General features: G+C 40.2%; 1 protein-coding gene across 5 annotated transcripts in view; it reads right to left on the reverse strand.

Moving 5' to 3' along the window:
- The window catches only part of KIAA1217 (KIAA1217 ortholog), a 186,298-nt gene that overhangs the window by 101,881 nt on the left and 56,975 nt on the right, over window positions 1–27,442 (reverse strand). The gene's annotated exons all lie outside the window — the stretch shown is intronic.

A 27,442-nucleotide genomic window follows, 5' to 3' on the forward strand; every position in this document is an offset into this window, starting at 1 on the left:
GAAGGTCACTTCTGTGTAGGTTATTCAGGAAAACAGTGCGGTATTCTGCTACGGTTTTTATGGTTGTACATCCACATTGCAAATGTTGTTGCTAACAAGGCCCTGAGGATAAGACATATGCTGAGGTATGGTAATGCCATTCCTTGCTGCTCAAACAACGATGATAGCACAGGCCTGTCCACACACACACTTATGTTGACAAGTCTACTAAGAAAAGTCCTCTGAAAAGAATTACTGTGATGTAGTTGTAAGCTGTCAATCTCAGTATATTCTGCTGTGCCATCTATGAAAGGTACACGTCACGCAGCAAGGCCAAAATAGCCATATAACATTTCTAGCTGAAATCATAAACAATTATTTTGCTTTCTGTTGCATCAGCATAAATCAGAAATGTCTTTATTAACTGATCAAATTAAATATGATTTCTATGGGCAATCATACCAGTAAATTGCTATAAACAGTACCTGGAAAAAGCCGACTCTCTCAGGAGATTGTTTCATTTATGCACTTCTTCTGACTCTTTGTTGTAAGATCTGCCTAATAAAACTACACTTCACAGGAGACACAACGTCCTGAACATTTTTTTTTTGCTAACTATAAGTGACATTGTAAGTACTTTTGCCAAAGAGGGGCTGCTTCAAGAAGCATACTCAATACTGTTTAGTGAAACACCCTTAACCACATGTTACTATTACTCTGGCAGAATAATTTTCCAGTCCCTCAAGCAAACTCTATATCACAACAAACTAGAACAGACACTGTACAAGCAGAAATTCAAAGCAAAGCAAGCTTACTCTGTCCCAAAACCAGTATGTAAATACAAACTTTATCAAGGCCTATAATCAGCACCAGGCACAAGATGTCTCAAAATAGTTAAGCTTTCCTCTTCCCTGTCATTAAAGGTCAGATGCTAGTACATTAAAAATCCTCTGTATTAAAATCAGCTTCAACTCTAGGTTTGAAGATGCTGTCGAGATCCAGAAAAGCTTCTGCTTCTTTCTGAAAAACCAAGATGACTTATCTTGCTGACATCTGGTTCCTTCAGTGGTTTTTCAAGTGAAATGAGGTGAGCTTGCTTCAGCAACAGCATGCATTACATAATATTCCCTATGTGACCTTGAAAGTATGAAGAACTTTAACTTTTATTAGATTTTCATTAGCTGGTTATAGAAGCCTGTTGTTGCCAAGTTGGGTAGTTGCTCACAAACTACAATAAATTAGAAATACCACACAAGAAAGCTAAATCCTTCAGAACTTTTCACTTTCGAAATGTTAATATTAAAATATTAGGTATTATCCAATGTCCTGCAGTGAAATTCTTCAAGAGTATAGAATTTTTGCAGGCCTTGGATCTAACAACATTTGTTCTCAGCAAACTGAAGTATACTTTAAAGTGCCTCAGACATGGTCAGCACTAGACTGCAAGTTGTAAATACAGGTACTTGTGCCTGAAAATTTACCGAGGTGCCAAGTGACCTGCAAACACAGAGAAAGAATTTGATTAGTCAGTACTCCTTCATTCAGCTTTCCAAAACGGCTTGGGAACTGCTGAAGTATTTTATTTACACAGGCATATTACAAGAGTACTACCAAGCCAAGTCATTACAGCTTTGTAGGTTCTTGTACTGATTAATAACTTATCTGTAGGTATCCATTAACAGGGAGCTAGAAAGCACATAATTCTCACCTTCTAGAAAACTCTAACTAAAAATAAAACAGAATACAAAAGAAAAAGCAACAAAATCAACCTCCAAAAGGATTCAACTTCAGAGTTTGTTGGGAAGGGAATTGCTTTTGTTCCTTTAAGAAAAAAAAAATTCTGATAATATGAATCAAGCTTACTTTGCTTTGCTTTTGCTTATTTTGGTTTCTCTCTCATTTGAATTCCCAGATGTCATTTGAGACATGCAGTTGCACACATACAGCGTACTGACACATATGAACAGGTGCAGACTGAAGCAGTAAGGGGATTCATTACCAGAAGCAATAGGCAGTTTCAGCTGTGCAGTTGCCCAGCGTGTCCAGTCAATGTGCAGATGGAGCCAACCTCAGCAATGCTGGGTTTCTTTGGTTGTCCCTGGGGCAATTCATCAGGACCTAACATACAGCATCTTAGATCGCCCTCAATGATGATGCCAGCATTACTGTGACTAAAAAAGCCCAAATACTGCAGTCCCAAGAGGCGTACTGGAGCCTTCCAAAGCAAGGCAGAGGCACATACGCGTTCTGCTCAGACGTGAAGCCCAGTCCTCCTCTTAACAAACACCAGTGCAAATCCATAGTAGTTCCACTTTAGTAAGTGCAGTAAAACAAATGTAAAACCAGTGAAAGCTATTAATGAGATCCACCACATATACACATGCTGTTTATGAAAGGCTTCAAGTTTTTTGTCATGCTCAACTTGTGTAAACTACGCATTTCAGGAGTAATTCTGAACTTTAAACAGATTATAAAAAAAACCCCTCAAATGCAGCAACAACAGTGGCTATTCACATAACTGAGAGATATGAGTGTATATTTGACAGGTAAGCATTTTTATTGCTGGCAATGAGCACTAGGCTTGATGCTACTTAACACTCGTGTGTATTCCTAGACAGCACTTCTTGGGAAAACCAGCCCACTAAGGAGTAGCACTATCCAAAATTAAGACATTCATAAACAGATACTTTGCACAGGCACACAAAACCAAGGAAACACCAGCACTTTCCAGAGATGTTCTCCAAGTGCCATGCATACTTCTGCCTCTGGTCTTCTGTGTACATTTGCCCCCACTAATCCTCCTACCTTTTTGTTCTACCTAGTTTTATGGCTCTCCTCTTAATAATATCCTTCCATGCACATTTCCAGGTTTTTTTTCCATACTAATCTATGTAACTGAAACCTTTTTTCCTTCTTTTCCTTTTAAAACATCTCTCCTGCCAATTTGCTTCACACATTTTCACAGACAAAAAAGAACTAAGGAAAATTCCCATGGCCTGAAGAATTTAATTTCATCTCTTGATCAATTCACACTTTTTATTTCCTGTCTCCAGGAACTTACTTAGCCTTTATCTTGACAGAAACTTATCTCTTCAGGAGAAGAAACTTATCATACACATCTTCAAAGTTGCTAGTAATCCTGGCAGTATACAAATGGTAAATTGTCCTGGTTTTGGCTGGGATGGAGATAATTTTCTTCCCAGTAGCTGCTGTGCTTTGGATTTATTATGGGATTTGGTATGTGAAGAATGTTAATACACTGATGTTATTAGTTGTTGCTGAGACATCAAGGACTTTTCTCAGCTTCCCAGGTTTTGCTAATGTGCAGGTGCAAGAAGCTGGGAGGAGTATAGCCAGTGGAACTGACTCAAACTGGCGAAAGGAAGTATTCCATACCACAGATATCATGTTCAGTATATAAGGGGGGTTGGCTGGTGGGCAAATCTCTTGCTCTTTCTCTGTCAGGATCATTCTGAGATTGCTCTCAGTTCCATTCTGTGATCACTGCTCGGGATGGGCTGTATTGGTCGCCAGGTCATCAGGTGGTGAGAAATTGTGCATTGTGCATTTTGTATATTCTATTATTATTGTTACTATTATTGTTATATAGAGAGAATTAGTATATCTTCTTTTGCCATCCTAGTAAACTGTCTTCATCTCAACCCACGAGTTTTCCATTCCTTCTGATTCTCTCCCCAATCTGCTGAGGAGGGGGAGGATGAGCGAGCGGCTCAAGAGTGATGCTTGGTTGCTGACTTGGTTAAACCACCACATAAACAAAGACATTAAAAAAAATACTGTGCTATTAAAATAACTCTTTCCAATCATGTGCTCTAAAGAACACACTTAGAATAGGCAACAAAAAAAAAAAACCCAAAACATTTGAATGTCTTTTTGACATTTAAAATAAAGAAGAAAAACAAAAAGAAAAATGGAAACGTGCTTTTCTTGACCTTCAAGTAAACTGTTTGTCCTCTGCCTTGTGCTGAAGATGGCTACAGGATACATTACAGACTGCAATATGCATATGAACAGGTTGTGTTTAATGTATTATGAGTTTATTAACTCTGAAATATTGTCACAGCACATGAGCTCTTATTATTGCAACAATAATATTTCTTCCTCACATTTGTGTCAGATCCACATTATAGTTGTCTGAAGAAAGGATCTGCTTTTTCCAAAGATAGAGACTCTTTAGGGTCCCATATTATCACCACTGCAGGGTTTTCTTGTCTGGACATGTGATTAGTGACACATTTCTGTTGGAGAGAAAGTGAATACTACCTACATGTTCTTATTTTTAAGCATTTATGGTAACAATGTTTTCCATAGCACTTTCTCAGAAAAGTTAAATGCATATACACGTCTATATAAACTAAAGTTCACATTACATCTATGCAATAGATGATTCGGATACACTCTGTCACTGGGGGAACTGGGGGCAGGGAGGTGATTCAGCAGCTGAATGCAACATAAAACCATCTTTCATTACAAACTCACTTTTCTCTGTGTGTTATTTCACCATTATGAGATGGAAAAATCCATGGCATGTTTCTTTCAGACACAATCATGTCAGGACTGAGAACTGAAAAGAGCAGGAGGGTAACTGCCCACTCAACACCATGCAGACTCTGTAGGCGTTCTCTACACTGGTGCCTGCTTATGGGCTAGCGGATGTCTCTGGCTTTTATTTGTGTATTCTGAACACAAACGTTTCACTGTTTTCTGTTGAATCAACGACAATGAGTTACAAAGCTGGTCCTTGCTCACAAGCACTCTCAGTTTGGTGGCAATATTAATTTCTATGGTATGGATGGCCTGAAGTCTTTCCTCCTTGATAAGGAGAGAGACAGTGCCCAAGCCATGGTTGCCCACCATCCCTAGCACTGAACCAAGGACCCCAGTTGCCTGCACCTCCCTGACTTTGAGACATGTTCTGCGTTGGATGCTGCCCAAGCTCCCCCTTGGCTGCAGCACCACCAACCTCCTTCTGCTGCCGCTGGTCCCAAGGAAAGCCTGTGCTCACCATCCTCACTGCAGGAGTAACTCAGGCAGAGCAAAAATCACAGCCCTCCCCATGTCGCCTGCAGCATGGTAATTAAGCAAAGCAATGAATTCATTGTACGTGAACCCGAGGTGCAGCCCTGGTGCAGATCTTTTCATGCTCTGAGGATGGGAGGAAACAGACCCAGAAGAATTTTCCCAAGTAAGGTAAAAGAAATCATTCCCCTTCCGTCTCAACATGAACACGAAAGAGGGGAAGACAACTCAGCCAATGGCACCAGCTGCCACAGGAAGGTGCTGCATTAAAACTTGGAAAAAAACATGTTTAATGACATGTCACAATTTATCTGCTGTATTTTTAGGTTGGAATGACATTCAAATCATCCTAAAAATCTGTACATTTTCCCAGGAGCCTTGCTAGCTCCTGCTGGTGGCCAGCTGCACGCTCCCTGCTGTGGCAAGCCGCCAAAACCCATTTCTTTTAATCCTGAGTGTTGTGAATCACCGAGCAGGACATCCACAGGCTGCCGACTCCTGCTCGCCCTCCGCAGGACCACGGCTCACTCTTCAGCAGGATGATGCTCAGAGTTAGCACAGAAAGTTTTTCATGAAACTCTTACAAATGACTGACATGAAGCAAGATTTTCAAGCTTTGGTTTCTAACTTTAAGCGCCTAGATAAATTGAAGCCTGTTTTTCAGGAAAGCTGTGTGTTTACAGTAAAGATATTCATTAGAAGCAATAAAAGCTGTAGGTCCTCAGCACTTACACTGCCAGACCTCTTATTCAGATGTTTAATTGGAGGAACTTGCATTTGAAAATGTTGCCCTAAGGAGCTCAGCAGCCCGTCTAAGAGCAGCTTAATTGGTCCAGACAAGTCCAGACTGAAATATGCAACATGCTGTGGCATCTCTTTGGAATACATGAAATATCAGAAAAACTCAAGTCATCCACATGAAAGTGTAAAAATATTTCTTGGTATGTTTCTGTCCAAATCCAAGGTTTTCTCTTTCTATAAATGCTGGCCTGAGATTTTAGGGTAGAAATTGAAGTAAAATGACATACAAAACTAATAGTCACCCATTAGTAATAAGCAAAATCACACTGAATGAAAGAAATCTTTAATTTAAAAATAGAATTGTATAACTGTGTTTTATTCTAATGCTTTGTGACGTTAAGTATTTATTTATATGTGATAGAAAAATTTTAAAAGTGACTGATCATCTCACTATTTTTCCCCACAAAGGCTTCTGTGGCTCCATCAGTTTTGCTTACGGCAAAATCTGTTCTTTCACAGTCTCTGTCATACTCTTGCATCACAGCTTCAGTTTATTATTACTTTGTTTAAATAAGTTATCCATAAATTCCAGCCTGGACATCAACATTTGTCTTAATTAAAATCTTATGGCAGTTTCAGTTGGAAGCTATTTCTCTTTTCCCTCCTAAAAACCCTACTGTGAAGTATTCATGAGCCAGCATGACCCCTTGTTCCAGCTGGGAGATGGCTGTGTTTCATCAGCGGTGGGTGAGGTAACTCCTACCTACACAAACCCCAAAACCGTCATGAGAACTCTGAAGATTAAAAGGGATGGTTTAAACAAAAACTGTCATTATGCTGATTAAAGGAGAAATATCCTTACATGCTTAAAACCACATGCAAAAAGGGCGGGGAAAAAAAAAAAAAAGAATATATACCAGATGCTTAAACGTACCTAGGGGATAGTGTGTTCTGATTCAAGAAAATGATTATCTACCCATCCCTGTTCTCCCACACATATCCCTAAGGAAAATAGGAGGGGGGTCTGTTTTTGTGGCGTCTGTTTCCCAAAGCAAAGGAACACGATGCAGCAGTCCTGGAAGAACCTGTCTTTCTACAAGCTAAAAAGGAGTTCTTAATTAACACACTATTTTAAAAATAACTGAAAGAAGAGCCATCACCATGAAGGCTGGCGAGTGGGAGCGAGCTCTTCGGGGCAGGGTGTGACCGGCCCTCTGGGTGGGCCGTCCCGGCAGCCCATGGGTGCTGCCAGCCTCCAGCAAGAACAAACGCCCGGGAAAAGCAAGCGGGAGGCAGCAGCACACTCATGCCGGTGACCTATTTTTAGCCTCTGCTCATGGAAGTAAACATGTGATGAAGCATTTATCAGAGGTTGTTGCTCTGGCACTTGGGGAGACTTAAGGGGCTGCTGCCAGAGTGATGCTGTGGAAGAGAGGAGCAGAAGCTCAATTTGTCACCGTGCCCTTTTTCCCTCCCTGGAGGCCACCTCCCTGGCAAAGGAGGGAGCAGCCCTACTGCTCCCCACACCTCTGCCTCTCCCACCCACCCCTGTGGTCAGCATAGTTATTGGCCTACTTAAATCCTCTAAGTGGAAACAAAACAAGTCAGAAGCGACAAATCAGGTGCAAACCAGCTGCTGTGCAGACTGCATGCTCCAAGGCCTCACCCCTCGCTTGCAGCACGCATGTGCTTGGCACTTTTGTGATTGTGCTTTGACTGCAGTAGGCAGCAGAGGCAGCTCTTATGTCTGTATCTACAAGGCATGTGCACATGGTGGGGGAAAAAAAAGTAACTATAGTAGACATCCATTCTATACGGCGTTACAAGCCATATAGAAATGGCTCAATAGGAAGAAAGGTGAGATACAGATGACTTCACAGGTGCACAGTGTACGTACAAGAACATTTTGCAAGTTGCAGAACTAAGTCTTTTTGCATGTCAAATACAAAAATATTCATTCCTGTGCCCACAGAGCTGTCCATAACTTTGCAGCAAGATTTTACCCCTGAAGCCAGTTAAAGTATGTCTATAAATACATAAAGTAAGTTAGAATTGGGACAGTTGGTAGGGATCACTTATTCATCTAGGACCTCGCACTGAATTTTGGTGGATTTTAAAGCATCTAAGACAAGAGTGTGGACTTAACGTCTATCATGCCATTAAAGGAAAAGTCAGAATTTCAAAATTGTCAAAGGATGCACATGCATCACACTCCCATATGCAATTAACCTATATGAATGAATCTCCAGTAGTGTGAAATAAAGAGGGGAAAAGCATGCAGATCTGTATTTATTTGACAACGCTAGTTGTGAAGCAACACACAGTTAAAGGGTAACAAACTCAATCCACAGCAGAGTGCAGAAAAAAGAAAGTACAGTACTAACTCTCTGAGAGGATTCAATTTTCATCAAGTACCTTTGAATATCAAGTTCTGAATGAAGGGAGATCAACATGCACTGCAAAACCTGTGGATCAAAGAGAGAAAAGAAGGGGAGAGAAAAGAAGGAGAGATAATTGTTAACAGGAAAAGAAAAAGGAAAACAATAGAAATTAAAAGAGAATAACCTGTATGTACTGAGAAGAGGAAGAGAAGAGGAGGAAGAGGAGGAGGGAGAGGAAGAGGAGGAGGGAGAGGAAGAGGAGGAGGGAGAGGAAGAGGAGAGGGAGAGGGAGAGGGAGAGGGAGAGGGAGAGGGAGAGGGAGAGGGAGAGGGAGAGGGAGAGGGAGAGGGAGAGGGAGAGGGAGAGGGAGAGGGAGAGGGAGAGGGAGAGGGAGAGGGAGAGGGAGAGGGAGGGGAGAGGGAGGGGAAGGGGAGAGGGAGGGGAAGGGGAGAGGGAGGGGAAGGGGAGAGGGAGGGGAAGGGGAGAGGGAGGGGAAGGGGAGAGGGAGGGGAAGGGGAGAGGGAGGGGAAGGGGAGAGGGAGGGGAAGGGGAGAGGGAGGGGAAGGGGAGAGGGAGGGGAAGGGGAGAGGGAGGGGAAGGGGAGAGGGAGGGGAAGGGGAGAGGGAGGGGAAGGGGAGAGGGAGGGGAGAGGGAGAGGGAGGGGAGAGGGAGAGGGAGGGGGAGAGGGAGAGGAGGGGGAGAGGGAGAGGAGGGGGAGAGGGAGAGGAGGGGGAGAGGGAGAGGAGGGGGAGAGGGAGAGGAGGGGGAGAGGGAGAGGAGGGGGAGAGGGAGAGGAAGGGGAGAGGGAGAGGAAGGGGAAGAAGCATTGAAAGATAATAATGTACCAGGGAACAATATAGTCTACCATTTCTTAACATGCAATATTCTCAGGACCCTTGCTGGACTCAGTTCAGATGCGCTACACGTGGTGGTGTGTCAAAGAAGTGGAAAATGTTCTTCTAATAAAAAAGTTAATAGCAGAGAGTTGAGCCACACAGATTAAAATATGTATCTAGCAACCATATCTGACAAGAAATAGCAAAATATGCATTCTTCCTAAGAAATGATACAACTTTTGGCAGGAGTTAGCAGCAGTCATTATACTTCTGTGTTGGTTTCACACTTACTACAGAGACAAGGAATCCTTCAAGCAGAACTTAGAAATACTGTATTACTCTTGATTAACCCCAACTTTAAAAAGAATAAAAGATAAACTATGGTATGATGGAAGAGTATTCTCCAATCTCATCTCTCTTTACTATTCTACATCTGATCTTAAAGCACACGGAAGGTGAAAATATGCTAAAAGGAGTTTAAGGGCCAAAAAACCCCAAACATTTTTTCCCTCCAACACATGAATGAGATGCAAATTGCAGAGGAAATTGCCTACTGCTGTTTGAGTTCTTATAGGTGGAGGTGCTATATTTTCCTTAATCTTCGTTTGCCTGTGGGGTAGAGGTAAAACAGGTAGTTTTACCTCGGACAGTGCTCTAAACCACCTCTGAGCAATCGATTCCTCCTTCAGCCAGTCAGACTCCCACCACAAGTGCTGCTGCCCTGTTCAGAGCATGCAGCTATTCATACCAGGCAAAGAAATGCAACTGCTTTGATTAACAAGGACGTCATTGTTTAAATAATCTTATTTAGCAAGAATTATAATGCCAACATCATAATTAAGAGAGCAGGGGATATGAGCATATGAAAGCTGATTCCGGGGATGAGATAAGCAACATACAAGCATGCTGTGACTTTTCATGTTTTTGTCGATTGGATACTTTGGAAGGGCAGTACTATTTCATTTAAAGAGAACAATAGATCATTTTTCTTCCTATGATAAATGCATCATGTAGAATTGTTCACGTAAAAAGCCATTTCTACAAATATGCTATTTATGCAAACACAGTACAAATTAAACATAGCCTTCCGGCAACAACTGGATAAATTCCAATTCCAAACCACAAAGACAAAACAGTCTGTTGCTAATGTCTCAGTAATACTGAAACTGTATTAGGGTTTTTCATGTTTTTATAATGCCACCACCCCACACATGCAAAGCTGAGAAATTCTGTTTGCCCTTTAATTAAACTATTCTCCTGATTAAGAAGAAAAAAGTTACTGATTCTCCAAGGACTAAATCCCATCTAAACACCAAATACATGAGACCTCCAAAGGAAAAATTCATGCTGCATGTTTGCTTGACATTCAGGCGTCATCACACATCAAGACCACAGTTTGGAAGGGACATTACTCTGCACAATGGCAGCATTTACAGAATGCAGCCCTTTAGGGAGTCGTCCTCCCTAAAGACATTGCGTAGGATCAACTCAAGTTACTTACTTTCTTCAAACCCTGTCACCTCATGGGGAATTACAACTGTGTCCCATTTCTCTAGACTTTCCTACTCCCAAAGGAAGTGAAACATCAATTCTGACCTAAGGGCAGGTAAGGAAATGAGGATGCTTGACAATACCAGCAACAATTTGCACCCTCAATCCAGGGAAAATGTTGTCTATATCCTTACCTCTCCCCCTCCTCTTATCATAGAACATGGTATTTATTTTAATTTTAAAGCAAGTTAGAAAGTTGAGCATTTGCAGTTAAAATATATAAAACTAGTCCACCAAGATCCAGAAGTCTCTCCGTCCTCTTACAGGAACTGATGTGAAATCATATGGATGTGATGTAGGATTAAGAGTTTGCGTTTGCTGAATAAATACAGTCTGGCAGGAAAAAATGAACCACACACAAATACAGAACCACATCAGCAGTGCAGCAGCAAGCTTAATTGATTACTGCATGAGGTACCACAAGGCAAATGAGGCCTCCATAGTGTTATATAGCAGACTTCAGATCACATAAAGAAGGTCCAGACATGCCAATATGGGAGAAATATAATCAAGACCATTACTACAGCCCACGTAAAGACCTTATTATAAATGAAATTTGAAGACATTTGGGTCTGAATCCAAACCTGAAGCATAGCTTCCTTTGGAACTTTCCAAAATATTTCTTAACTTTCTATATTCTTTTCCAAACTCAATACCACACTGATGCCTTCATCAGCACTCTGATGACCTGAAGGGTATTTAAAGAGGGAAAACAATAATGATCTATTTCTTCCTTTCCTCCTAGATTGTAGGGGAATATTATTTTTTTTCCATCTGTGGGCATGCATGTGGATATAAATAGTCCACAATGATGGGAAATGAATTCAAGGAGAGCTTTGCAATTTCCAAATGCAGCAAGGGTTGCAATCTTGTCCAGCCCAGGGGCAGGTTCCTGACACAATCCCTCATCTCCTGCTTCCCTCACCAACTCCGCCATCGTTCCAAAGAGGTGAGGCATCACAGCAAATATTCACCATGAGAGAGGAGAAACAGGATGTTGAAGAAAATCCCACAGGAGATTAAAAAACCCCGGACTTGACTTACTAAGAAATAAAGAGCTGTAGAGCACAAAACACTCAACTACTGTGCTCTGAGCAACCTCTGCTGGCCAGTAGATAGGATCCCATGCCTCCTCTTAAATCACAGAATAATTGAATAGTTTGGATTGGAAGGGACCTTTAAATATCATCTAGTCCAACCGCCCTGCAAGAAGCAGGAACATCTCCAACTGGATCAGGTTGCTCAGAGCCCCATCCAACCTGGCCTGGAATGTTTCCAGGGATGGGGCATCCACCACCTCTCTGGGCAACCTGTGCCAGTGTTCCACCACCCTCATTGTGAAAAGTTTTTTTCCTTATATCCAGTCTGAATTTACCTCCCTCTATTTTAAAACCATTACCCCTCATCCTATCACAACAGGCCCTGCTGAAGAGTTTCTCCCCATCTTTCCTGTAGGCCCCCTTGAGGTACTGGAAGGCAGCTGCAAGATCTCCCCAGAGCCTTCTCTTCTCCAGGCTGAACAGCCCCAACTCTCTCAGCCTGTCCTCATAGGAGAGGTGCTCCAGCCCTCTGATCAACAGAGTTGTACAGAGCCTATGACTTCATTCCCATATATGAGAGCGCAGATCCTTAGCTGGTTTAAATGAACATTACTTGAGCAGCTTTAACAGCACGAGGACAGCCTATAGAAGGTGGTCCTGCCCCAGTAAGCTGGAAGAAAATGATAGGGATTTCCACCATCTGTCACCAAAGACTCTCAGAGCAGAGGGGCTTCTGTTGAAACTAGTGTAAAGTCTTCATGAGTCATGAAAGCAAAGAGCCAGAACACAAGAGATACCAACTACTGTACATGTTGCATTGGCATACAAAGAAACAGATTAATACAGGCAGGCAGACATATAAAGGTAATATTGAGAAAATCAATAAAAAAGCATAAGTAATCTCCTCTGGAAAAAAGTGGAAAATGTTAGAAGCCAAGGAGGAGAGTGGAAATCAAGGCTGGGACATGGTGTGCAGCTAATGGAATGGTTGCAGAGCCTCGTTAACAGCAAGTATGAGCAGAACAGAGTGTTACATGGAGAAAAACTAATTTCAGTGGAACAACTAATTATTGTAATGAGAAAGGTACCAGGAGCAAAGGAAACAGCTGACAAACATGTTACTTTTGAACTTTAAACCTCAACAGAGTGAGTGGTGGCCCCGGAAAAAGGTGTAGAAAGCTAAGAGTCATAGAAGGAAAGCAAAGATGCCAGGAATGTGCCGAATGTCATCAAACAAAGTCGTAAGAAAAGTCTGGTGAATAGCACTTGTAAAGTAGTACTCAAAGGATTAGCATGCAGTAACGTAGGGAGGACAAGGATTAATATCTTGGGGCTGAACGGATTGTATTAGTCATTATCCCAGGGACTTCAAAAAAAGGGTGAACGAACGAAGTCTGCCTTGTGGGATCTGCTTGCTAAGCAGATCAAAGGAAAGTATTCACTATTTTAAGCAGGATCAGGCCTGTTGAACACTGGAAATGCTAAGTCTGCAAAGGAAAACACAGATGCTTGAGACACTTGTGTTGATGATTTAGTAGGAGACATCTGTCCCCCTGAGTCAGTCTGAAATAATGTCACAGAAGGGTGTTAGGAGTGCGATGTGCTCCCACCACGGGAATGCAGCACTGCTGTTCCTGCTGGCAGTGATGATACAAGCCCAAGTGCCTTTCATTGAGGTACTGGCAGTGTTGCAAAAGTGGAGAAATTGAGGAGCACATTAAGCTTTCTCCTTTTTTTTCAGTCTTACATGCCCTCGGATTTATGCTTCTGATGGATTTCAAAAGGGAAGTCCTTACAAAAGCAAAATACATTAAACGTTACGTTTATCGTGGGTCACTCAGGAAGATGACACAGCTGCTGCGAAGAGATGTGGCTAAAATCAGAGAAGTGTGCAGGTATGGTGTGAAGCAAAGCTGGGTTAGCCAGGACATTACAACGTCAATTAGTGTTCCCTAGGTTTACAGATTCTGGGTGAGATCCTGCCAAGACATGCCATCAGCTGGCACTGGAAGGAAACAATAATGAAAACACAAAGGGCTAAAGATGAGTATGTAGATGATGATATACAACTAAACGAGATGCTGACTCATAAGTCCTCTTAAGCAGCTTGAAACTGAAGGAAGGAAATGAGGATCAACTGCCTATTTCCTGTGCACAATGGTTTTGTGGGGAGGGTGCGAGAAAGTGGGATTTCTCAACAATGCTGGGATGGGAAAAAGTCAGGATGGTAACTCAGCTGGGTTCAGGCCAAAGAGGCTCTTCCAACAGAAATGTTAAGTGCACAAAGTATCTGCCAAAGAAGGGAAAGGGTGAAGTCTTTTATCACATGAAAATACAGAGTCAAAGTACAGGATCAACTGCAAGCCATCTGCAGGAAAAAAACGGAGATGGCCAATGACAAATGGCTCAAAAGGAAGCACGGAAACAAAAAGACCAGTGAAATGTAAACCAGGAATGCAGTCAGAGAGATAAAAACAAAGGAAGAGATCTGCAGAAAACATTAGGAATTCTTATGTTTCAAGATTTTCCAGCACACTCCACATCTACATCATCCCTCAGACTGTGTATGTTCTTTGGCTTCAATCATTACAGCTGAAAATGACAAGTTAACTTGGGAAACTATTTTTTTTTTAATTTCTAAAGAAAAAAAAGGTAAAGAAGAGTCTCCTCTTCATTGTTGTTTTTGTCTTTTTCTCAGTTTTTTTTTGACAAAAAAAAAAATTTCCTAAAACCTTGTTTTTCATTTAATTTTAGTGAGGATTAAAGCTAAGATAATATTTTATATATTTTCATATAATACTTAATAGACATTAAAATCAAACAACTAGAACTAGACAAATTTCAAAATATCTCAAGGGACTCCTGATCACATTCCAAATCATTCTTAGAGATATAAAATAGTTACACCTTCAAAGTAAAAATCAGTCTGGTATTCAAGAGGTTCAGAAGTTCTCCGGGGTCTTTTGCTGTCCCTCCATCCATGTTGAGATGCTATGTTGAAACTTCATACTTTTGCACTGTCTCAACAGAAATATAGTATTGTATCTCTACTCCAGTTTATGTGTAATATCAAGGAAAAACATAACTTTTTGTGGCTCTTAGATAATTTCTAAGATTAGGGGGTTTTAAACAAGATCCTGCAGCGTAATGTATGTTTTAGTCTTGGCTCTGTCATGGATTTATGCTTAAAAGTATATAATTAAGCACATAATTAAGAATAATCATGTAAGAAGTCCATGAGACTATTTTAATGAACAAAGTTAGTCATGAACGAATAATTAGTTGTTCTTGGGCCCTAACACCTATAGTGGTGAGTGCTCATCAGACTCTTCGCTTTCCATGTTTCACTCAAAAGCACCCAAGAGAACAAACCAAGTTATTCCTGTATTTCTGATTTGTCTGTCCCCTGCTACTGTATTTAAGTATCACTGTGCAATGCCCCATGTGAAGCCAGATTGGTTGGTACAGCCTGGAAAAAAAATGATGGTTGGGTCTAGTTTCTCTAAGGTAATTTGAACTTGATTTGAACATGTGAATCTGAATCTGCACCACCCTTCTGTGATGCAAAATCCTGTATGTGAAAAGCCTACATTGTACTGACATGGAAAATGGGAAAAACATTGGCTGAAGATCTCCAAGCTGGTTGCCTAATGATGTGCATGAGTTTATAAGGAGGTACTTCACTGTGCCTCCTACTAATTCTGCTAATATTCACAGGTAGCAGAGCAATTTTGATTTAGCGGTTCAGTTAGGGGTTTTCAGCCACTGACATGTAATATCTGAGATACCTGGCAGTTTAAATATGGATTCAGATACCAAACTTTACTAACTTAAGTGGCAAGAATATTGTCTACCATTTTTCTTTATCTGTCCCACAGTTAGAAATGGGGACAATTAGACAAAGACAGTATCTTTGTTTCCAATAATCTCTCTCTCCAATTATTCATTCCCTTCCTGCTATTGTTATTATCTCTTTTTGGAATCACAATACATTGCTGAAGGTAAACAACAAAAAACTATTCTGAATCTTTATAAAGGAATAAAGAAACAATAATGACCTAAGAAGGAAAAGATTTTCATGTGCTGTCTCCAGTATTTTGAAAAATAAGTAAGAATAATAGAGAAAAGATGATGTTTAAAGAACATAGCTGTTCCTCTCTGTCATTTTTCTGTGGTATTTTTCTCTCAACTTTATTTAAACAACTGGCTGACCTGGTTACTCATACAATAACCATCACTGAAAAGCACAGTATGGTGTATGCAATGACAACTGATGGTCTACAGAGAACAATATCCTCTGAAATGCAGAAAAACGCATGGCCTTGTCATTTTCCATCGCCCAGATTTAATTGTAATATCTCTTTTTAAAGTTCTTTCTTTCAGAATTCATTTTGTCTTCACTATTGATTAAATGTACCTTCTTTCTTAGGTTGCAGCCAGCCCATCCAATTAAACCTTAAAAAACCTCCTCAAAGTGATCAAAATCTGGATTATTTCCTATTCAAAATGATAAGGTTACAGGAGTTGTTTCCTGTTCAAAAGAAAAAACATAAAATTGCACGGTAATTACTCAGAAGACAGTATAAATAAAAATGTGGCTGTACACACATTTTGTTCCACCTTTCTGCTATGTTCCTCCATAAGACAAAACAACATTAACGGAGAGGTTTTCCAACAACTTAAACCCCACAACTTCAAATGATGGAAACTGCAGATCTCTGCCAAGAACTACCATTTTAACTACCACCCTTGATAATTTTAGGAAAGAGTTCATGCAGTATAGGACCTGCCTATGTCAGGATGCTAGGGAACTGCACCCAGTAGCCTGCTTTTGTGCTCAGTTCTTATGGAAAGCCATAAACTACTTCATTTATGTGCTTCAAGGGGCCTAATGGCTTCACGCCTGACCAATTTGGTGGCCTTCTATAGTGGGGTTATAGTGCTGATGGATAAGGAAAGAGCAACTGATGTCACCTACCTGGACCTGTGCGAACCATTTTACACTGTCTTGCACAACATCCTTATCTCTAAATTGGAGAGACACAGATTTGATGGATGGACCACTCGGTGGTCAAGGAACTGGCTGGATGGTTGCAGTCAAAGAATTGCAGCCAATGGCTTGATGTCCAAGTGGAGACCAGTGATGAGTGGCATTCCTCAGGGGTTGGTATTGGGACTGGCGCTGTTTCATATCTTTGTTGTGTGGTGCCGTCGACAAGCTGGAGGGAAGGGATGCCATCCAGAGGGACCTTGACAGGTTGGAGAGGTGGGCCTGTGCAAACCTCATGAAGTTAAACAAGGCCAAGTGCAAGGTCCTGCACGTGGGTCGGGGCAATCCCAAGCACAGATACAGTCTGGACAGTGAATGGACTGAGAGCAGCCCTGAGGAGAAGGACTTGGGTGTGCTAGTGGATGAGAAGTTCAACGTGAGCCAACAATGTGCCCTTGCAGCCCACAAAGCCAGCCCCATCCTGGGCTGCATCAAAAGAAGCTTGGCCAGCAGGTTGAGGGAGGTGATTCTGCCCCTCTACTCTGCTCTCGTGAGACCGCACCTGCTGTACTGTGTCCAGCTCTGGAGGCCCCAACATAAGAAGGACATGGACCTGTTGGAGTGAGTCCAGAGGAGGGCTACAATGATGATCAGAGGGCTGAAGCACCTCTCCTATGAGGACAGGCTGAGAGAGTTGAGGCTGTTCAGCCTGCAGAAGAGAAGGCTCTGGGGAGACCTCATAGCAATACCTTCCAGTACGTAAAGGGGATCTACAAGAAGGCTGGAGAGGGACATTTGTCAAGGGCATGTAGTGACAGGACAAGGGGTAATGGCTTTACACTGAAAAGGGTGGATTTAGATGAGATATAAGGAATAAATTGTTCACACTGAGGGTGGTGAGGCACTGGAACAGGCTGCCCAGAGAAGCAGTGGAAGCCCCAGCTCTGGAAGTGTTCAAGGCCAGGTTGGATGGGGCTTTAAGCAACCTGATGTAGTGGAAGGTATCCTGACCCACGGCAGGGAGGTTGGAACTAGATGATCTTTAAGGTGAATAAATTTGGTTATGTTAACTTTAAACTGCATACAGCAGTAATCTTCCAAAGGTGCTCTAATCCTCTCCCCCCTAAAAATGCAATATTTAAAAAAAATTAAAAAATAAAAAATTCTTGTTTAAGTAGGCTCGCAAAGATGTCCAATCATAGCTTTCTATGGTCCAAGAGTTATCAAGCTTTGGTTCCCATTTCAGTCCTTACAAAACCACTTTTCCTGTCCTTGGCCTACCATATGCAACAGAATTCACAATACCTATCTGCCTTATAAGGCTTCTGCAAGAATTAACTCATGAGAGTTTCCAGTACTCTGCAGGGAAAACTGTTATACAAAACTATCACATTTACACCACATTTGCTCTTAACCTCTTGTAAGGATCACAAAGAGTCAGCACAGTAGTGAGGCTTTGTTAACCAGTCTCTGAGATTTTCTCTTAGAATGCCTAAAACTTTGAACTGCAACATCAAACATAAAAAGCCTACATGTCTTATTATTAACTGAATTTATTACCTTCCACCCTTTCTTAAACACATACCTGTCATCTACACAATTACAAGAGACATATGAGCTCAGAAATGCCTTTGTGCAGCATATACCAGCTTACACTTGAATTAGAGTAATTAGAGTGGAATCCAACTGAATAAGTCAGTCTTATTATCTCATAATATCAGTTATCTCACATTAGTGAGATAAATATTAAGAACAGATAATGCTCTACACAAACAGTGAGACTCTGCAAGATCCTGAGTGAATCCTGGTTTTGATACAATCAGATATTACTGCTGTGACACTAGGGGCTAATTAATACCAGCCAACATTAGCTTATGGAAAATGATCTCGACGTGACTATTGCAAAACAACGCTGTAAGTTTTCAGTGCTTAGGAAATTTAAATATGAATGTCAATTTCAGGGTTTTTTTAATATATATATATATATCCAAATGTATATTGTTCAAATGTCCTTATTGCAATATGTTTTATTACATATTGCAAAACCTACTTCTTAAAATTATCTACTCATATTTAGGGTATACAATGAAAAACCAGCAATAAACAAACCATAACGTCAGCTTATTAATCAGAAATGTCAGTTCAAATATATCCCATTTGGAAACAATAGATGGATGCTACTGGCTTTACGAGACTTACAGACGAATAGAGCTAGAGTTGGATTTCAAGAGCTGATGTCATCATTGTTCATAAGCCAACACAGGGCTTTAAAACGGAAAAGAATCTACAGCATATAAAATGGTTTCCAACTTGTAAGGGGTCCAAGCCCCGCGCCAGTGGATAATAATTCACAATACAGCTTAGGGTTTTTCAGAGGAGAAAACAGGGGAGGAGATACAACACATTCATGCAGAAAGGAATGCGCAATTCCATACTCTTATGTGCTACAAAGGGAGGTGTCTTTCTAAAATCTCGCCTCCTTGTACTACACATGTCCTCTCTTTGAATGCTTAAATATTTCCCACATTGGGATATTTCCTTTTTAACATTGTTGTTCATTAAAAAGCCTTCTTTATAGCTACAGTGCTAGCACCACTCGTAAATGACAAAGTATCAAAAATTAAGAGAAAGCAAGCCTAACATGAACAAACAGATACATTTTCTGGATACTAGAGGGAGATACAACGAAAAGAGTATGTACATCTGAATTTTCTCTTTGCTGATTTACTTTTCTTGTAGCACATATGCATTAGTATTCTTAGAATTGCTGAAAATTTACCAAACCAAAGGCTGAAACCTTGAAATGAAGTAACATTTAGTAGACAAAACCAGATGAGCAGTACAGTTTCTTCTGCTCTTGCGTGAACATTCAATGACCTCATATTCCTCAGTGCCTCCCCTCCCCTAAATTCAGCAAAGGACAATGTTATCTGTTCAAACAAAAAAAAAAAAGATAAATATTTGAAAAAGCTGTGTCTCAGTCTTTTCTAACTACATGGCAGTGTTCCCTAGCCAATAAATACCGTAGCCAGAACATTATGTAGGTTTGTACCTGAGCACCATCCATTTGCCTTGTTACTGAAACCGCGAGCACATGTGTCTCATGATGTAGAGGTATGCAGACAAAAGGAATCCTGCCTCTGCTGAAGCTCATGGAATGTGTTTTGCTACAGGCATTGAAAGAGGGCTAGGATTTCATCGCTACACTGCAACCTTCTTTTAGTGTCTCTAAGCCTTAGAAATGGATTTGAAAGATTCAAAGTGAAGAAAAAATGGGTTCTTATATATTGCTCTTTCAGGAATTTTCTGAGAATATTCACTTTCCAACAGGTGATTTCTGTAGGAAATTACTTATAAAGCAAAACATGCTGGCAGTGGTCCTTTTTACACGTGTCTGAACATAGGTGAAGATGCCTAACCTTGTGAAAATAAATGTGTTGATAGACATTCTATGGCAGTTTTTGTCTGCTCTGTCTTGGTGCTATCTTGGTGTTAAACAATACTTACACGCTTTTTTTGGTCTTTGTTCCTCATTATGATTTGTCTGGTTTTGTTGGATAGAAATGTATCAGAAATATTCAGCAGTGCTATATTACTCAGTTTATTCACAACACAAAATGATGACACAGGCATAGCTGGTCTCAGGAATAACTTCCAGGCTGACAAGCTAGGAAACACAGCTCTTATTCCCATCCACACAGAAAGAAGATGCAAAGATGCTTTATGTTCCAGACAGTAGGTGTATGACAAATATTACATATCACAGGATCTTTCAGCAGATTGCTGCAGATGAGGGACTGAGGAACTCTTTTTTTTTTCTTTTTCTTTTTTTTTTTAAATCCTGAAGATTCTAGGCAAAAATAATTCAAAAACTGAAGCAATAATCTGAGCTGAGTAACTCAAGAGGGAATACTAAGTTCTTATGAAGACAAGAAGATACTCCAGGCCTCTATTCACATTGATTGCGTTACCCTAATATCCCTTTAACCCTCTTAAACAAGTTCCCATCATCAGTCATTTTCTCTAGTTATTGAAATTCCCAGAAGCATCATTATTTCTCTATTTCTAAAATTCAAACACAAAATCCAATCTGACAATGAAGGTGGATTAAGGAGAATTCTGTGAAAGCAGATGTTAAAGGGAGTTCACTGAAGGTTAGGTAGCATAAGGAAGCCAAGTGGAAAAAAAACGTAGTGGATAATCGTATCGACTCTGACATGCATTGACTGAGCTTTCAGTTCTGCTTATCTCAGGAACTGAATAAATGGCTAGTAATTTTGATAGTATCCAATAAAGCAAGGGGCTAAGTTGTACAACACTGCTGAGAGAAATAAATTTAAGTTTCATTTTTCTGAAGAAATACTGAATTCTAAAAAGAAACAATGATTTTATTATTTCAGAAGCTATTAATAAATATTCTCCTGTCATACACCTTTCTGCCAGAGTTCTAAGAGGAGAAGAAAGTAGGGCATAGCAAAAGGACCCTGTAGCAGCAATACCTAGTTGGCTCTTCTGATTCACTGGTGTAATTCAAGAAATTTATGATTCCACAGATCCCTTTGGGATGTGAACTGAGGGACTGTTTGTTCATTTTATAAATAATGGTTTAGATTCCTTCCTAATATCTATTACCTTTTATAAATTTCATCTAATTCTGCCTGTCTGGAAAATTGAAAGCTTTTAGGAAAATTCTCATGGAGGAGTTTTAGGTTCTAAATGTTAATAATTGTTAGGACAGCATTTGCTGAATTTCAGAACACAAAGATGTAGAAGGAAAATTGAAATTGTTCTACCAAGAGGAATGAGAAAAAAAGGAGAATAATATGGAGAAAAAAAAATAAGTGAAGAACATCCAGAAAAGTATGTTTCTAAATTAGCTAGTCTTCTTTTTTCTTGCCTAAAAAACATTTTGTGTGGCCTAAGAGTACAAAAAACTACATATGTCTTTCAAAGCATTTTGTAGACAATGCTAATTTCGAAAGACACTCTCCCATCATGAACCCTTTCAATCTAGTTAATACAGCCTACACGTCCTGTTTACATGAAATACTTTTGGAAACTTGGAACAAAAACTATTCCAAAAGTAGGCAACCCTCTCTTTATGCCTTAGTAAATACTAGACAAATAACGATAACATATGGTCTAGAATGAATCCTTATTAGATAGCATTTAAAATAGGGGAGGTGAACAAAACAGTACTTACCCTTTGAGAACTTTCCTCTGAGGATCTACGACAGATACCAGCTTATTAAAGTTTGCAACACCAGCTACAGCACTTACTGTGCGAGGACTGAGAAAGGCGTGTTAACAATGTGGTCCAAGTAACAGGTAAAACAGTTTGCAAACTCCTGTTACTTTGTCAAATATATACCCTAAGTAAGCAAACAAACAAAAAAAAACTCTACCAAATGTTAATCTTCACAAAGTGAACAAACCACTTTTCAGATGAGCTCTCAAACTCCAGACTGCACATTACTAAATGGCATACGCTGGAATAAGCTGCAGGGATGACAAAGGCAAGGAGATATCAGTGACTTTGAATGACCTCAGCTCCTCGAAGCTGAGGCCATAAAAGCCATGTTACGGCTTAGATAACCTAGGGTGGTTACAGAGCTCTCCTAAGTTATGCAGCACCAGGAAGTTTGAAGTAGGCTACGAGCACTGTGGAAACACAGGAATACACCCCTCACCTGCCTACAGAGCTCCATATGTTCAAATCTGTAGCAAATCTCCAAGCAGCAATTTCTGCTAGCTCTCAAGCTACTTGATTCACATTGGTGCTGGGCAGATCATCAAGAGAAACAAGGACCTCCAGCTCACAGCACAGCAGCTCTTCCAGTCACAGTCCCTGTGATGGCATCTCCTCAAAGGCGCTTGCATGTGTTGCTTGCATCAAAGGTTGCAATTGCTTATATGGGGAAATACTATATGGCAATATATGGAGTAAATTTAGCTTCACTCAATTCACATGCAAGAAGAAAAGTCAGTCACATGTGAAGAGCCAGGTCTCTCTCTTTCTAGACTGCCACAAACCATCCATGGGCCACAGCTAAAAACATCTGACAGACCATACCTAGCCTTCACATATGCCTTATAAACTATCTGGTACTTCCTGAGTGTTTTTAATATTTGCCTTTTGGGCTAAAAGGAGTAATAAAGTAGTACTTTAAAAGTGCAGTCACAATGTATTATAGACCTTGAGAAATTCTTCAAAGTATCTGCTCTTTTTGGATAAGATGAAGTGCATCTCTTCCATAGTGAAAACTGATGGCAGCACAAAGAAGGGAAAATCAGTAATTGTGTAAACTGAAAAATCGTTATAGTGGGTATGGAACAGTGGGATCAGGAAGGCAAACTCTTCTTTTGGGCAGCATCATTTGCAAAGACTATTTTCTTTGCCAGAAGGGGGTCTTCCACTTCTTTGTCATGGGAAATGAAATAGCAATAAAAGTAAACTGATAAAGACCTGCAGAAAATGCTATGCAAATTGCTGCAAGTACAGTCACAACCTACCACCTCAAAGTGCTGCATTCCTAATGCCTGAATCTGCTATTTCACAACATCCTGTATTAACAGCAAAACACATTTCCAAATTGTATCTCTCCATTTTGTGCTTATTCTTTCCGGACCAGGCTTAACTCATTAGAACTAAGAAAAAGCCCAGAGGCAATTTAGATTTCCTCTATCTATTGGAAAAATAGAAGCCTCACAAGAAACCTTTTATAAGTGTGCTCTTGGGAAAAAAAAAGCTAGGAGGCAGAAATGGGATAAAATCCTTCTAGACTTCCTTACAGTTGAAAATTGGCCAATTCAAAGAATAATTTCTAAAGCAACAGATCATGCTTCATCTCTTTTCCAATTACTATTTTCTAGTTAATAAATATGACCTTCCTAGCAAGTACTACAGCTTTCTTAAGGCACTGTAGTTTCAAAGAAATGGAATTTTAGTAAACTTACTGTCAAAAGAAACACAATTCAGCATTAAAATATAAAATGTTTGCCAACTATGTTTCAGGCTATCGCTCCTTTTCTTGATTTTCTTATGTTAACTGGAGTGGTTCAGAAAACCACAGAAAAAGGCTTGCTCTGAAGTACACATTTTGCTGGAAGGAAGAAATCAGCTATTCGTATAGTTGAATTCAGCAGCACAGAGCTGAGGTAAAATGTAAATGTTGTATTTCTGTAAACTGCAAACAAAAGCTTGGAACTCTCCAAATAAAGTAGCTTTAACAGTCTGGCTCACCAAAATGATGTTAGCGATCAATTATTAGTTTGATGCCATGAGAAATAAAAGAAATACTGTGTTTGCAAGGCTATTACTGGCTTTTACTTTGAATTTTCAGTGGCTGTTTTGTTTCTGACAAAATGGTCTTACACTAATATACTTTGATTTACTTGCTAAATAAAGCACATAGATCCCATCACACTATTTACGCTTCATCTGTAACTGCTTGCCTTATCCAGGACCAAACAAGACAGGCCCAATCTGTCAATAAATATTCAGATTTTAGAGAAGAAAAAACCAACTGCTTACTATTTACTAAACTGGAGACTAGGCAGTGACAACAATGTACATGAACTCAAACAGACACATGTTTTGGTTTTCAAATACTGTTAAGCAGTCAATTTTTGCTAGCCTAACTCCTGTTGAGCAGTGATTAATCCCACAGTAAATCTCTCTGAATTTCTAGCATTGAAAACAAACAAACAAAAACAAAGTCAGAGTGCTCACAAGAAATCATCCAACTACTTTCAAGTAGGTGGAGGCACAGCTGGTGGTGTCAGATGTTTAGGGGATTTCTTCTGTATATTTTGTCTCCACAGTTTTATATCTGTATTTTCATCATTCATTGTTACCTTCATACTCCTCCCTGTGTCTTCTTCAGCCGTGATTCCTAGGGCCACATCTTGCCCCTACAATACTGTGAAGACATGCAAAGTAAGACCATCACGTGCGTCTGGAAGCCATCCGTTCCCACAGATCACTGCAATAAGGGGAGAAGCCTGCCACAGCAAGTAGCTCAGTGGCACCCGGCACGTGACAGTGACCCTGATTTTCAAAGCAAATTGCCATTTTCTCCAAGGATTCACCTTTGCCGGTAAATTATTCCTCTGTGCCAGCTTTCACCCTGGCAATATTCAATACCCGATGTTCAATGCTTTGCAGCTCTCAGTTACGACTCTGATGGCACACAGCGTACCACAGAAGCAAGCGTCTGGGGAGGGAGATGCTCCTAAAAACTTTATGCCCAGTGGTGAACCTGCCACCACGGGGTCACATAAAGTGGTTAGACAGGAAGGAGTGACCTCAGCTCGCTCTGCCAGGCAAGCTCTACCAGACGTGTTTGTGAGGAGGCCCCCTGATTTGTAAAATTTTCAAAAGATGAAGCAGATACAGAACACACTGTTAATAATATTGCTGAAATACTTCAGATCTTTAGCACGGCTGAATTATTCTGCACCGTGCCCTTCAAATGGTCTGAAACCTTCCATGTTTATACAAAACCAGATACACCTTCAGGCCAAGAGCGCTCCACATTTCAAAGCAAAGTCAAATACCAAAAAATTATTCACTTGGAACTACAGCGAAAGTTCAGGCATGTTACTGAACAGATTTCACTGAAGGCTCTAATGATCTAATCAGGATTGCTTAATTGCATTTGGCTTTGAAACCAAAGTGCTGCACCCAAAAAGGAGAGGGCTGTTCTGCAGTACAGTAGCAGCTCCCAGATGTAAGAGGAACTGTGTGAAAAAAGATCCACACAGCCGACAGATAACTCCTTGCAGAGACTCTGTTGCCATAACAGGATCATCTGGAATTGCAAGCACAAACAACGCGCCTATTTTTGGAAGTATGCTTGATCTATCGCACATGTGGGGATCTGAGCACCTTCTGAGAGAGAGAAAATGATGAGGTTATGAACATTTGCACAACAATTTGTTTAAAAGCTCTGAAAACTCATGAATAATAATCTGGGCTAACCTTTCAATAATCACTTTCTTCCTGCTGTACAAAAATATATTATTTGAAAACCATCATCACTGCTATCTTTCCATGCTCCCTCTTCTCCAACATATAACTGACAATTACATTGCAGCTGCACTCTGAAGGAAGACCTGAAGACAACTTCTGAAAATTCTCTTTCTAAATCTGTAAACAAAAAAGAAATATAAAAACCCTATGGCCCAAACAGTCCCTGCTATTGATTAAGGTAGAGAGTAACACTGCTTTTATTTTAACTCAAAGGGTTCAATAGCTCTTTGTTCATAAGGCTATTTCTCCAGTCTGCTACCCTATTATTGTGAAGTTTTCATCTCTAAGTATGACAGAAAAGCAAAAAAACTAGTATCTCACAAACTGTGATTATAAATTTTCTAAGTATTTAAAGAGGTGAAAATTAGAAATGCTCACATTCCTCCTGAAAATTAAAACACACAAACCAAGATCAAGTTAAGAGGAACCCATTAGTCTGAACCCAGGCAATGTGGCTAATCCAAACTAATTTCTGTTAGAATAAAGTACATCTTACAAAAAAAAAATCATCCTAATTAAAAAAAAAAAAAAAAAAAAAAGAAGATAATAGTGCTAGACAACTCCTCACACCCTTAGCTAGCTATGCCAGTGGACAGTTTTCCTTATATAAAAACACAGACTCCAAACAGCACACATCTTGTCTTGGCTTCCAGCTGTTTGGATCTTGACTAAAGTTGGGAACTCCTGCTTACTCTGATGAACAATCTCCCCAGGCTAGTCCTGAGAAGTCTCTTCTTGGTCTTCACCATCTTTCAACACTCTTTTTGAACTGCAGAAAGCAGAACTAGAAAAAACATTTCAGGAGTAATTGCTTCAATTCCAGTTGGGTAAGTAGTCTTCCTAGCATTAGTCAAGAGTCCCCTGCTCCTACAAGTCCCAAGGCCAGGAAGGCTCTCACACTCCAAGTCATATTGGGAGGTCACAACTGGTTGAACATCTGACAACAGCTCTCTCTGAAGTCAGTGCTTTGCAGGCCCAAGTCCTCAGCATTTTGCATGGCCCATCTTCTTTGCTCTTGGATGTACATCTTGACATCTAGCTGCACTGAAAATCGCATTATTGCTTTGAGTTGAGTTAATCAGTTGATCCAGATCATTTCATACTAAAAACCTTTTCATTGTTGACTATTTTCCCATCTTGTACCATCTGCAAACTTTCCCCACTAGCTGATTTTACTGGGTTTTTTTTCCAGCTGAAATCCCAGTAAAGATCACAGGCTATCACAAGCAAAACTTCTCATAATTACTGGGTGCATTGAAAAGTAGTGTCACCAGCCTAGAAAACGAAGTGGAGTTGACCACACCTCCTCCATTCTGTGCAAATTTTCTGGAATACTGGATGTTTCAACTAATACTGAATCGGTTCTTTTATTCTCAGTGTTCAGTAAAAGAAGTTCAAGTATAAAATTGTTGTCTCTATCATTAAAAAACCCAAATCACAAGGACTGTAGTAAGAAAACTCCCTAACCTGAACAGCAGCCTGTAAACTCCTCAGACCAGATACCATGAGTAAAACACCAATTTAGAGAAGAGGGATGTAATTCTGTCCCTTAAAAACAGAAGAAAAAAACCCAAACAATTTAGGTCTGGGCATACTGCTGTAATAAAATTTTTAAAATCTAACAATCTAACCAATCAAAAAAAAGTAGATAAATAAATAGTAGAATATTGGCTCTAAAGAATAATGGTTCTTGGGCTGATAAAGCAGTTTATGTTTCAAAAATGCAAAATATGACACATTTTCTAATCCCAATCCCAATCTCAAAATGTTTAGGGTGATCAAACTTCAGACATGTTTCCCAGACCTGAGATGCAAACAATATGGTAAGCCTTGCAAGTTCATTAAAAAAT

Source organism: Chlamydotis macqueenii, chromosome 2 (genome assembly GCF_036417535.1).
Source record: "Chlamydotis macqueenii isolate bChlMac1 chromosome 2, bChlMac1.mat, whole genome shotgun sequence".
Taxonomy (NCBI): Eukaryota; Metazoa; Chordata; class Aves; order Otidiformes; family Otididae; genus Chlamydotis; species Chlamydotis macqueenii.